The sequence below is a fragment of the Dunckerocampus dactyliophorus genome, chromosome 9 (assembly GCF_027744805.1).
Source record: "Dunckerocampus dactyliophorus isolate RoL2022-P2 chromosome 9, RoL_Ddac_1.1, whole genome shotgun sequence".
Classification (NCBI taxonomy): Eukaryota; Metazoa; Chordata; class Actinopteri; order Syngnathiformes; family Syngnathidae; genus Dunckerocampus; species Dunckerocampus dactyliophorus.
Genome location: NC_072827.1, coordinates 16,177,601 through 16,192,642, shown reverse-complemented (window position 1 = coordinate 16,192,642; position 15,042 = coordinate 16,177,601).

The window sequence follows — 15,042 nt, the reverse complement described above, 5'->3', positions numbered from 1 at the left end:
ACTGTATGTTTCACTCAAAACGGTCAAAATGGTGAGTGCACCATGCTGTACACTTACCCCTCTAATAGATGTCATTTGGGTAGTACCAGAACTGGAGGGACTAACTTGAAATAAGTAGCGGCCCATAGTGGTGGTACATACGTATTATACACTCCTGATCCAAATTTTTAGACCAGTTGAAAAATTCCATTTTTAACATTACATTGCATTAGTTAGTTTAAGGAGTGATACAAAAAAAGAGTAAGCAATTTATTGCAAACAGCCTTTAAACTGGAATAGGCTGTTCATCAGTTCAAAAGTTGAAGGTCATAGGCCAAAAAAACCCGAACCCCCTTTAAAATAGAAATACAATTTTCAAAAAATGACTGAGTAGCTGCGCCATTCTTGTTAATCTCCTCAAAAAATGCTTTGGGCATGATGGATGCCAGTTTTTCCAGGAGACGAGTGGGAATGCTGCTCCAGGTGGTGAACATGGTTTCACAGAGGCCATACACTGTCTGGAACTGATGTCCATTTTTGTAAACTTCCCGTGCAATCCATCCCCAAATGTTCTCAATTTCATTAAGATCAGGTTAATAAGCAGGATGGTCCAAAAGAGTGAGCTCATTTCTCTGGAAGAAGTCCTTTGTCAGGCGCCCAGTGTGAACTGCATTATTACATTATTGTCATTACCACACACACGATGGCCTTCAGTCATGAGGGATGCCCCCTGCAACATCTCCACATCTCCTGTTTGACGCCCCTGCACAACCTGAAGCTCCATTGTTCCATTGAAGGGAAAACACCCTAGATTATGATGGCGCCCCTTCCACTGTGCCGTGTGGAAAACATCTCAGGAGGGATCTCCTTGTCATTGTCAGTAACGTTGGAAGCCATCAGGACCGTCAGGGGTATATTTTTTCTAATCAGAGAATAACATTTCTTCCACCTTTCAATGTCCCATACTTGGTGCTCTCGTGCAAATTGCAAACAGGCAATTTTGTGGCATTGAAGGAGATTAAGCCTTTAATGAGGCTTTTTTCTTCTTAAAACCCTTCTCTTGCAGATGCAGTCTGACGGTTATTGGACTGGACTCGGCGCCGGTACCAACCTTCATTTGTGCCGGGATCGTGCCGTGTCTTGACAGAGAGACCAACTGGATCCCACGGATCCTCAGGGAGTCTACCACTCGACGTTTTTGTCCCATAACCCTCAGCATCTTTTAAGAAGTTTAACATGGTTGTCATACTGCGTCCAACCTCAGCAGTAATGGCGTGCTGCAAAAGGCCTTGCTAATGCAGCTCAACAATCCAACCGCGTTCAAAGAGAAAAAACTTCTTTGCCTTTGCCGTCAAGAGATCATGATAGTGTAAATATCACATGAGGAAGAAAGAAAATGACATTGAATCCACAGTTTTGCCAAGATTTTGACTTTTAAAGGCTGTTGTCTTGAAGGAAAACTACACTTTTTGAGAATTTTGCCCATCATCCACAATCCTTATGTGAAACATGAACACATATTTCCTTTCTTTTTCTGTGCATTCTAAGGAGACAAAACGCATTAGCATGAGGGCGCAAACAATGGACGTCATGGGACGCACCTGTTTCGACAATAAATCCATCTAAAAAAAACATTTCATCGTTTTCTATACATTCTGTGATCATGCATTCACAGGTACATTCATGATAACATGTAAGACTTACAGTATTTTGCCTTATTTTGATCATTTTAAACAGTAGAGGATCGTCTTTCCTAGGCACATTGATTCCATAGACGACAGGATCTAACGCTACTTCCGTCAACAACAGCAGCATGCCGCCGCCGCTACCAAAGACTACTTTTGCACAAATGAGGAACCAGAACCTTATCTTTTGAGGCTGAATATATGGAGGATGAGCTACAGGTTATCAGGTAAGACGCCCCCTTACCCCCTTAGCGCGAGTGCTAAATGTTTCATGGATAACAGTGTAATGAAAACAATCACTGACATGTCTGCTCTCATTGGGATGCCGGCTGATGGGACTTGTGCTCCCCGTTGAGCTGGTAAATTTAGCATAGTCCTCAGGTAAAATATGCTGACAGCAAACGAGCATCTTGTTGAGTCTTTGTAGCGATGTCTTCGGGTCGTCCAAACTCACAAACAAGCTAGACGTTGTGTTACTCTGAAGTGGCCGGGGAGAGGGAAGTCTGGGCTTCCCTGCTTAGGCTGCTGCCCCCGCGGCCCGACCTCGGAAAAAGATGGATGGATGGATGGTGTTAGCTGCTACAATAACAATATCGCTGTAGCTTGGTTAATATACAGGTCAGTTATTTAAATAAAACATCACTGCCGTTTTTTTTAGGGCTTTATCGTCAAAATAGATGGGTCCCATGGCGGCCGTTGTTAGCGCCCTCATGCCAACTCGTTTTCTCTCTTTAGAACGCACACAAAAGGGAAAGAAAAATGTGTTCATGTTTCACATAAGGATTGCGGATGACGGTCAAAATTCCAAAAGTGCAGTTTTGCTTTAAACCTTTGATCAGCTTGTGAACAACCTATTTCAGATTAATAGTTTGCAATAAATGGCAAATTTGTCTCACTCTCATTTGTTCTTGAAGCTCTGCTTATGACCCAACAGTGAAAAATGTAATGTCTTGCAGTTTTTCAACTGATTTACAATTTTTTGATCAGGAGTGTGCAAAAATTGAGAGGTGCTGAAAAATACCTTATTAGGCCATCCAAAAAAAGAAGAAGAAGTAAAAGAAGGAAAAATATTGTGATTGTCATGACGTTATCGATATGAGCTATAGACTATTTTCTTTTTCTGGTCTTTTAGCAACAAAATATCCTGGAAGCATGTAGCATACACCTTTCTATTGTTAATGTCTTTTACCAGCAGTGGGGACTGCCTCTAGATCTTGAAAAGCACTCCTGTCAGAGCATATTAGAACAAATACGAATAAACCACTCAATAAATGTCACTCTTTCAATAATTTTTAATGGACACATGTTCAATTCAAGTTGAAACAGTAAAGTGGAGTTATTTTCAAATAAGGAATACATTTACCATGAACGCCCATTGCGACATAAGTTTATGTAAGGTAGGGAAATAATTATATGTTACACGATGCATTGTGCATTTTTACATAGTCGGTGCAAAACTACCATTTTAAAAATCTTCAAAAAATTTAAAACCTGCCTGAAATGTGTGCAGGAAAATAATTTCTTGCAGTGATTCTTGCAGTGCCGGAGTTCTTTCATTAGCCCCCGCCCCAGAACTGATGGACTCACACTACATGAAAATTTGATGTCCTCTTTCACACTCTCCTCTTTGTTCCACCCCTTCTGCTGCCCACTGTTTTGAGTTAAAACGGAATGCTGGCACACTGCCAGTTAGCAGCTAATGGCCCTGGACAGTCGTAGCTTCCTCAGAGCCCGTGGCAGGTAAGGTACCATGTTAAAAATCCCATTATGCTAATGCTAATTCTGCTGGAGGGCGGGAAGAATGCCCTGACACTTTTCATCGCCATCATTATCTGCAGCACATGCATGTCGTGAGAGGAGGGAGAAGCTTTTTACTGCAACCTGAGCCTTTCCAAAGGACTTCATAATGTGATCTGTGAGAGGTGTCGGTTATTCTCTTCTTAAAAGGCCTTGACATCTCATTCTCACTGCCACAGGCAGCACAGATAGAATATGATGAAATATCACTGTTCTAAATTGCTCGTTTTAGAAAAGTCCTTTATTGTTTAGTTTTAAATTAACAATCATGATAACCTTTTAGTTCTTTCCCAGAATGAAAAAGATTGATTACATTTTTCAGACTGTTTATGTTAGACGGCGTATTGTACATCTCTGCCTATTTCTTCTCAAAATAGTTATACTTTTAATTAATTTCTTTTCAAGGGAAAATCCACTCACTCGCGCGTTTTCTCATTTACCCAAAGTCAGTAATAATTTATAGGTAATAGTAAAGCATACAGTATACATTGGTTCCTTGTTTATCGAAGTTAATTGGTTCCAGACCCATCCATCCATTTTCTATACCGCTTCTCCTCATTAGGGTCGCGGGGGCATTCTGGAGCCTATCCCAGCTGACTTTGGGCAACAGGCGGGGTACACCCTGGAATGGTCGCCAGCCAATCGCAGGAATGGCAGGGCACATATAGACAAACAACCATTTACACTCACATTCATACTTATGGAAAATTTAGAGTCACCAATTAACCTAACATGCATGTTTTTGGAATGTGGGAGGAAGCCGGAGTACCTGGAGAAAACCCATGTGCAAACTCCACACAGAAAGGGAGGATCGAACCCGGATCTTCCCGATTTCCAGACTGTTACTGTGTTGGCCAACATGCTAACCACTAGACCACCGTGCGGACTTCGTCCAGACCCGACCATGATAAATGAAACAGCAGATATCTGAAGAAATTGGTCGGGACAGTTGTTTTGGTAGTGAGATACCAATAAATGGAGCTGCCCAAGACCAGTATAAAACACAAATTTTATTATTTTTAGGTGAAATAGAATACGACAGTGGCTGAATGCTTTCATTTTTACATGTACTCACTGCTGATTCCTTGGCGATGCTTGTGACGTCTTCATACTCATCGTCATCACCAATCACCAACCAGATTAAAAAAAATCTAGTTAAAAATGCGTTTAATAAGTGAGAGAGGCAGGCTGAACTGAAGCTCTCGGAACTCATCCCTTTTGGAGCCTTTCGGTCCTGTTGGACAAAGAGCGTGAGACCACAGAACAGTGCCTTTGTTTTTATACAGTCAAACCTGTCTATAGTGGCCACTAAAGGGAAACGGTAAAAGTGGCCGCTATAGACAGGTGGCCGTTATAGACAGGTTGGCGGCCATTTTGAATTTGTGCACGCACATATTAACATGTCTGTGATTAGAAGCTTGTGTTTGCAGATACATATAATTATACTGTTACATGTTGACCAGTAGTGTTTAGGGCAGGTGGGGCCCGGGGGCCATTTGCAGACTGTGACTCGTTTATTACTGGCCTGCGGCAATTAAACATGTGTACTGCATGTTCTTGTGGAACATAGGGCCTCAGCAACAATCCTCCAACACACTCCATTTTAGGCGATCTTCTTCAGCTGTCCACAGGTCTGTCTGCAAGCCTCCAATTCCCTCCTTACAGGACCTTCTCCATGTCATCTTTGGGCGCCCAGCCCGACATTAAGCCTGAGGTATCCCTTCACGTGCCTGTGATGGTTGTCACCTGTGTGCTGTCTCAGAGTTCTTTGCTCTGTTTGTTCGCTGACAGGGTCTTGGTTTACTTGCTGTCATTGTCTGTTATTGCTAATCCTGTCTGACCATCTGATGTTGACGGATGAAGTGTAGGCTGTTGTCAATGAAGGTCTGCAATTTGTTGGATATGGTGCTGGTTACCCACCAGGGACTGACTGTATTAAACTGGTTTCCTTTTGTGACAAGAAAAAAATAGAACCCCTTTTCTTAAAACACTCATTTTTTATTAAAGCGTCGACTATGGGCGAACGTCAGTTTACAGTCAGCGTGTTTGAATGTGAATTTTCATATTTCCTCTGCGCTTTGTTTTTTTGCACTTTTGGTTTCTCTTCAAGTTCTGCATAAGTAATTGACATGAAGAGTGTCCTATTCTCAGTTTCTGGCTCTTACACAATATCTGTGCAAATAGAGCAACAGTTCAAGCAAGCCACACAAGTCAGGCTGACAGCTCCGTTATCAGCTGATAAGCCACATATTCCTTTTTAAAATTCCACTGTCGAAGTTGACTCACCTTACCTACTTCATTGCCATGCATTGTTGTGCATTGTCTGGTTGCTCTCTCTCTTTGTGTGCGACTGGGAGCTAGCCATTTGAGAAAATGCTGGAATGCTTTGATATCTTTTTTTTTTTTAAGAAAGGCATTCCAAATGAGTAATAGTGTTCGTTATAAACGGCATAAATTCATCTTTCGTCCCTTCATTAAGCTTTCTTTAGTACTCAATAATTTGATCAAAATGTAGATGTTACTTAATTTGGCTCCTAATGAAACCTTGGTTACTGTCATTAAATCGTTCCAGAAGCTCCGACTTGGACTTTAACCAAATCAAATTTTCCATCTGCGAGAAACTCCAATTAATCCATTCCAGAAAGCCAAAAATGTTAACCCAAAACATGTGTTTATAGTTTTAAAATTATAGTTTTACATGCAGAAAGCAATTGTAAATGCATATAAATGATAAATGAAAGGGTTAAATGAACATTTAAGGTTACTATTGCCTTCATTGAAGATGTGATTCTTGATGTGACTGAAAACAGGAAGGGGGTGGTGGATGATCCCACTGCCACATCGTGTCTTTGGGAACAGTCACGTCAAAAATCATGACTGATGGTCAACTAAAATGACACGTCCTCCTACTATCAACAAGTAAGAAAGGTTGCACTATAAGTCCAATTTGTAAGATGAAACTCAATCCATATTGTTACGCCTTTTCAGCATGTTTACTTGGGACATCACTTCTAATTCTGAACTGCCACACACATTCGGGCTGTTGTGTTTGCTCAAGCTGGCCGTTGTCATTGTGTGAATGCTGAGACACAGACATCATTTTTCATCTATTAATTACTCTACTACTACTTCTTCTTATTCCGCCTCATTTTTTGTCCGCTAACTCCTCGATCAGTTCAATCCCCTGAGAATACAATGACCTGGATTAATGAGAATATTCACAGGCTTGGCAATTGGTCTGTAAAAATCTTAAAAACTGTGACTGTGACCATTTACCATTTACCAAAAAAGTTGTAATCTAACAAGAATAACCTTCATAATATTATGAGAAAAGATAACATCATGTTAGTAGCATAAAGTTGAAATATTACGGAAAAAATATAGTTTTTTTTAAAGTTGCAATATTATGAGGAAAAAAAAACAATGCAACTAAAGTTGGAATTTTTGGAAAATTAGGCTGCACAAAAGAAACAGCTGTAATTTTATGACTAAAGTCAAAATATTAGGAGAAAAAAAAATATTTTACAAGAATGAACTTGGAATATTACGAGGGAAACGAACACCGTTTTAGTAGCGTAGAGTTGAAATATTAAAGAAAAAAACATTTGTTTAAAGTCTGAATATTATGAGAAACCAACAAAACAAACAATAACGTTATCAGTTTTGGTTTGGGAAAAATATTATGAAAAGAACGTTTTCTTGAAGAAAGTTGAAGTAGTTAAATGCAAAAAAACCTCAGCAAAAATAGAAAAAAAAGAGCAAAGAGCGAAGTTCATACTAATAATACACATCTTTTCAGTTGTCAGTATGTGGCCGTCGGTGGAAAAAGTTTGGACACCCCTACCTGATATAATCTCGGGTGCCTGACTATCTTCAAAACAAAGAGAGCTTTCACTTGCAATAAAATTAAATAATAGGAAAATCCCTCAGAATTTCAAAAAGACTGCTTGACAATTGTGACCTACGGTCAAATCCACTTTGGTCAAATTTCTTTCCGAGGCCTTATATAAACACATACTAAATAGTAAAAAGAAACAAAAAGATAATTGAATGTTCCAGCATTGGAATATATGTCCATTTTTTGCACTCAGCCTGCCTTGTGCCAGTTATAAAATATTAAGGACTTCAGCACTTCACAAATGATATGCATCCCTGAATTGCTATGTTTAATTTGTTACTGCTTGAATTCCAGTTTTGCATCTCATAAATAATACACTGATGTAAATGTCACAATAATAAGCATTGTATGGCTGCTACAACAAGACTTTTTCATTATTTCAATGTGCTACCACATCACTTACAAAGTCATGCATTAGTCAAGAAGCCTTTCAACGAAATGTCTCTTTCGCTCTTTTTTTTTTTTTTTTGCACACCACATAAGCAGGTGCATGAGAGCATGCAGTGGCTGGAATAATAGAGATGAGTTTGTCATATTAAGCAGTCTGTACACGTATGTTAAGAGTATTGTGCTATCAGAGATTAAGACAGCAAACCTTGACAACGTTCCATATGGGGTGAGAACTCGTCCCAAATATATATACTGCTCAAAAAAATTAGAGGAACACTTCAAAAACACATCAGATCTAAACTGGGGGAAAAATGATCTTGAATATCTTTCCTGATAATACGTGGGTGATGTATTAGTAACAAAATGATGCCACATAATTTGATAGAAATGAAAATGATCACCCTATGGAGGGGGGAAATCAAAGACACCCCAAAAATGAAAGTGAAAAAATGATGCAGCACACTGGTCCATTTTGCTAAAATGTCATTGTAGCAACTCAAAATGATTCTCAGTAGTTTGTGTGGCCCCCACGTGCTTGTACGCATGCCTGACAACGTCGGGGCATGCTCCTAATGAGACTAAGGATGGTGTCCTGGGGGATCTCCTCCCAGATCTGGACCAGGGCATCAATGAGCTCCTGGACAGTCTGAGGAGCAACCTGGCGGCGCCGGATGGACCTAAACATAATGTCCCAGAGGTGTTCTATTGGGTTTAGGTCAGGTGAACGTGGGGGCCAGTCAATCGTATCAATTCCTTCATCCTCCAGGAACTACCTGCATACACTAGCCACATGAGGTCGGGCATTGTCGTGGACCAGGAGGAACCCAGGTCCCACTGCACCAGCGTAGGTTCTGACAATGGGCCCAAGGATTTCATCCCGATACCTAATAGCAGTCAGGGTACCATTATCTAACCTGTAGAGGTCTGTACTCCTTCCAGGGATATGCCCCCCAGACCATCACTGACCCACCACCAAACCGGTCATGCTGAATGATGTTGCAGGCAGCATAACGTTCTCCACGGCATCTCCAGACCCTTTCACGTCTGTCGCATGTGCTCGGGTTGAACTTGCTCTCATCAGTGAAGAGCACAGGGCACCAGTGGTGTAGTTGCCAATTCTGGTGGTCTATGGCAAATGCCAATCGAGCTCTACGGTGCTGGGCAGTGAGCACAGGGCCCACTACAGGACGTCGGGCCCTCAGGCCACCCTCATGGAGCCTGTTTCTGATTGTTTGGTCAGAAACATTCACACCAGCAGCCTGCTGGAGGTCATTTTGTAGGGCTCTGGCAGTGCTCATCCTGTTCCTCCTTGCACAAAGGAGCAGATACCGATCCTGCTGAGGGTTGAAGAACCTTCTACCTGAATCTCCTCCATACGTCCAGGTACCGCAGTGATGCCCTGGTCCAGATCTGGGAGGAGATCCCCCAGGACACCATCCGTAGTCTCATTAGGAGCATGCCCCGACATTGTCAGGCATGCGTACAAGCACGTGGGGGCCACACAAACTACTGAGAATCATTTTGAGTTGCTACAATGACATTTTAGCAAAATGGACCAGTGTGCTGCATCATTTTTTCACTTTCATTTTTGGGGTGTCTTTGATTTCCCCCATCTATAGGGTGATCATTTTCATTTCTATCAAATTATGTGGCATCATTTTGTTACTAATACATCACCCACTTATTATCAGGAAAGATATTCAAGATCATTTTTCCCCCAGTTTAGATCTGATGTGTTTTCGAAGTGTTCCTCTAATTTTTTTGAGCAGTGTACATAGTCATACATTTTAGCTCTATCTGCTGAGCTGCCACCACTGGCTCGCTAATATCAACGAGAGAAAAAGCCTCGTAACAAGGATTGCATGTCAAAATTCAAGTTAAAAGTTGTTTTCCAAGGAGTTGTCACAGGTTTGATTTCTTATGCGTTTGACAGAAAAGAAAATGATGAGTTAATGAAATACTACATAATTATTATTGGCAATCAGCACACAGGTACTAATTACAATATGCTCGTACAAATCTGTGAGAACTGGAATTAAAATTGGCTACAGTTATTTTAATAATAATGATGCACAAGTACCATCTGTAGTTTTTCTCTCTGTGTGTGGTTGAGCAGCCTAATTATTCTTCGCTGTGCTTTGTTGAGACTTTTTGTCTTCAACAGCCATAGTCTTGTAAGAACATTTTGACCGAAAGACTTATCAATGCGAATAGACAAAGCAATGATAATAAGTGCATGTTTTGAATTCCTAACATACAGAACGTCACATGGAGCTCTTTCGTGTTCATAGCAGACCAGATGGTGTGCAGAAGATGACATAACATTCACAACCACAAAGACTGAATCTCTAAATAAACACAACTCGGCTCACAATTAAAAAGAAATGTTGAACCCAGTCCAAGGAAAAGTTTTACTTTTGACGGATTTACATTTTTTTGGATTACTGTATCTTGGCTAGGCCATACGCTCTAAATACGGGAACTCAACTAGAGTTGTTATGGGTACACGAATAACAAAAAAATCCGAGAAGCCACTTGGGAGCCGAAAGAGCTGGCTCTTTTTAGTGAGCCGATAGCTGAAAAGTATCATGGACTGATGACATTTTGAGGCTCAACTTTGAACTTTTTGGCAAATTTCAGCCTGATCTTCCTGTTCTTCTTGCTGTTGAGTGGTTTTGCATGTGAGACCCATCAAACTCCAACGTGCTCCACAAAGTAACAAACGTGCTAGCTCAGTATGTCCGCGGTGTGGAAGTACTTCCAAATTTCGCCTTCGGATTGTAAATACGCAGCATAGGCTCAGTCTCCACTTTGTGATGGTGTGAATGGTTGTTCCTCCAAAAAGCAAGCTCACAACCTGATTAAATTCATAAGCCATTAAGAGAAGAGCTATCAGAATTCTCCCCACTGTAATACGTGCAAGCCTTTATGTGACCGCATTAAGAAAAATCATCTAAGGAGGAAAAAGACAAGGTGATGTTCAAAGTAGAGCCGTAGCTTTGATGGTATACGTACTCTGGAGCTTCAAAGAGCAACATATATAGTACATGTCGTCCCGATGGAAAGCTCAGAATTTAGTAATGAATGTGAAGTGGGTGAATCCTTAGACAAGCCCTATAAGTCCCACTAATGTTTTTCCAGTGCTTCAAGGTGTTGAGAGGATCCACTTCTCTAATGCTGTGTTGTTTTATTTACATTTACATTTTATGAAGTCACAGCCTTCCAAAGTAATCAGTAATCAAACATTCCTCCATGTAATGTTGAGCATACTCAATTAGGTTTTTTCTTTATCTTGAAAGTTAATTGCAAATGTACTTTGAATTTTAAAAGGATAGCCAATTGCTGGACAAGACACATATTCTCTGTCAATTATGAGCAGCCATTCCTATAAATGTTTAATAGTCAGGTGTGCAATTACCTGTGGTGTGTGAATTTAATTGGATTGATTATGAAAAGACAGAGTGACGATTTTTTTGTATTCAACTGTAGTGATCGGTCCAGCGTGGTGCCACCTTTCATCCATTCTTAACTGGGGCAAAATCCACTTTCACTTACAGTTTTGATAGCATCAACATCCCACAATGTGTTGCCCCTGTCAAATTTGGTGAAAAGCCATATCACAGAAAGGAAGCGGGAGCTGAGAGGACATGCGATGCTTGAATACAAATTGTTGCGTAACCCAGTGGTCAATACTGGGACCAAAATAGTTTTTATAAAAATGATATCTGAAAGACCACAAAAGACTTAATGTTGTCATTTGCAGATGACACAGAACGAACAGGAACTAAAGATACAAATCACAGTGGAAATAAATAAATGGTTTGATAAAAACAGACGGTAATGGAACTTAAGCAAAAAAAAAAATAATGTTATTTGGCAAAAGCAGAAAAGGCCTATAAGTCATGTCTGGCCCTACGATTGCTGGTGTTGGCGATACCCCACACCATATCCACAACTCCACAGACTGTAACAACAAGGTCCGGAACCTGAGACTTGCCAAAGATGACCATTGTGGCCATCGATGCGGTCACGGAACAACTGAAACAAGACTCCAATGTACAGAACAGAATCAACCTCATCCCAGACCAGTTATGCAATCTACTCCAACTTTTCCTTAGCACGGCTTACATCCAATTTAACAAATGTTTCTATGAGCAGAAATATGGCAGTGACATGGGCAGTGGTTAGCATTAGGGTAGGATTTTTTTTAAACATAGCATTAGGCCGAGAAACACTTAGTGTTAGGCTATTTTTTGGGCAGTGTTGGCAGTGAAGAAAGCCTCAATACTGAGGTCTACACAAAACCTACTGACACAGACGAGTACCTGCTCTTTGACTCCCATCACCCGTTAAAACACAACCAGTCAGAACCCACGGGAACAGAGCAGGGATCCCCACCACCAACAATACTTCAATGGCTGCGTGTGGACGGGGAAGACAGAGCTTTTGACTTGTTGCCGACAGATGACATAACAACTATGTACCGTTATTTCCACATTCGAGAAGTATAATTTCATGTCGCGGTGGCAAACACAACATTGCTGCTTTTAAGCATGGTGAAATGACTTTTTGTGTTTAGAAGAGTAAACATACACCTACTTTCACTCTACATTGACAAACAAAGGCACCGGCATGGGCTTCGGAGGACGCTACTGCTGCTGTTTTGCGCTCTAAAATGGCTACAGTACGATGCTCTTGCCAATGATGGCCATTTGGGACCTTTAGATGGTGGGACAACTTTCACAAGCATGTTTTTATTTTGGAAGAATGGCTTTGGAATGTTCGCATGGCAAGAAGATTGTGATTGCGTTTGACGGAGCTGCTTTGCCCACACATTGAAATCTTCCCTATTATATACTGTGCGCCTGTCTTCTGCTGCATAACTACTGTCGTGGAGGCAATTAAACAAGGACAATTAGCCAGACACACAACTATTTGAGATCGCACTACACCTGTGATTGGTTGGCGACCAGTCCAGGGTGTATCCCGCCTCCCGCCCTAAGCTAGGTGGGGTAGGCCCCAGCATACCCTCACGACCTTAGTGAGAATAAGCGTCATAGAAAATAGATGGATGGATGGATAGCACTAGACTTCACAGCATTGCTGCATTTTAATAAAGAACATGTTTCATCCGTTTTCAGTTTTATATGCAATGCATTTTGCTGACAAATGTGAAATAAACTATGGAAAAGTAATGCTAATTCGCGAGCAGTCCATGTGTCTTCTCCTGTGAATTGCCCCCTTTGAATGCATATTCGTGTGGACAGGTTGTTTTGAAATGTTCCTGTGTGGACGGAGGGGTTTTTTGACACCTTTTTTTGTGATTTTTTAAAACTTTACATCTTTATTGCACAACTCAGCATGCCCAAAGAGCAGAAGAAAGAAGCGAAGCTAATTTTGGCCATGTCCACACGGAAATGGGTTTTCAAAAATGCACATTTGACCCTCATTTGCACATTTCAAATGTGCATTTAAAAAAAAAAAAATTTGTGTGGACATGGCCAAAATTAGCTTTGCTTCTTCCTACTGCTCTTTGGGCATGCCGAGTTGTGCAGTGATGATGTAAATAAATAGATTTCACAAACTCAAGTTGACTACAGGTGCAGACAAGCACACAGACTGAGGAAGAACATAAAACTAGGGCTTTACTCAAAAAACAGTATTTAGGGTGTAGTTTTATGACACATTCATTCTTATTATTGCTAAAAGTCATATAAAACCTAATGATAGTGTGTCCTGCAGTGTTTGTCTTTGCGGATCAGTAGTGCTTGCAAAATTAGGTTTTAATGACCGCGCTAATGAGCAGTACACATACAAATGAGGACAAGAATGTGCATACTAGTGTGTGTGATGTATAAAAATGACTTTATTGAAAAAAACAAAAAAGATAACTGTAACCACATAGATACAGTATATGTAAAATGACATATAAAAAGCTTTATAATGTAGAAATATTGCACATCTCTCCGCTTCTTCTTCTTCAGATGGATACTGCTCTGTGCAGTTACACATTTTTCAGAGTTACAGAGCAAAGCCTTGAGGAGTCTTCGTCTTAGATCTTAGCTTGACATAATTTTCACTATGGGATCTTTCTTATGAAATATGTTGTATTATTTGAAGAGGCGACAGGGAGCCATGTGGAAGTGAAGCAGCCAGGCTCTTGTGAGAGCATTCATCAAGCATTGCTCGCTATACTGTACATATGGAAACATGGTAACTCATACCAAGACAGTAACTCAAAATGACTTTCCACTATTTTGGTACTGCTTTTGACTTTTTATTTTGGTTCTGTATATTTCAATTTACATTCAGTCATGCATGGGTGCCAATTATACATTTTTTTCTAGCTCAGTTGTTCCACAATTAACTGCAATCAAAGTCCGTACGTAGCATGCTTAGCCGTGGGCACGGATGTCTCTTTATCTCCTCGTCCACCTTGCCATACCATGTTTTTGGATTAAAAATGGATTTCGGTGGCTTCATTATGAAAACCACTTGCTCTTATGACAACCACCTGTTCAGGAAAGAGATTGAGGATGCAAAGAGCGCACTGTCGCATTGTTACACAAGTGTGCGTGTCCACACGGGAACGTTGCTGAGATTGTTTTTTCGCGGGTGGAAAAAAATTCACGTCCACACTCTGCCGGATTAGTAAATAGTTGCCTCCAGACGTGAATGGATCACCGAGTGAGAGCGATGTAATACACAAGGCACACCTACGAGGCTAACTAGTTACCTCGGTAGCTTACTATGCTAGCAGTGGCTTTCTATTATGTCCCTGCAGAGATCGTGCAGCCTGCGCAATGTGGTGTAACCAAAGAAAATAGGAGTTTAAATGTGACTATAGGGGTGTGATTTCATGTCTACAGGGCACTAATAATGTTAAAAAACATATTTAGAAAGTCATAGATTTTTTATGCTCTAACTGTGAAAATATTCCTTTTATTAATATGGAATCCTACTTCGCGGTACCAGCGATAAACGAGGGACGACTGTATTCCGTTCTGGACAAATTTAACGTCACTTTGACCTTGATTGAAAACTTGATTGTTGACAAAGACAGCAATGACGAGCAACAGGGAAGAAGAGACATCCACACGAATGATGCCTTCATTCTTTGTTACAAGTTATTTTTTTCATTCAATAATGACTTCACAATGATGGCAATAATGACAAAATAATGACAAAATGTATATAATAATGACACTTGCAACTTTCTTTGGCTCCACTGTGGATTATCGACCGTTGTCCATCGCCACTTAGCATTTTGAATTCTGTGACCTCACTCTATCA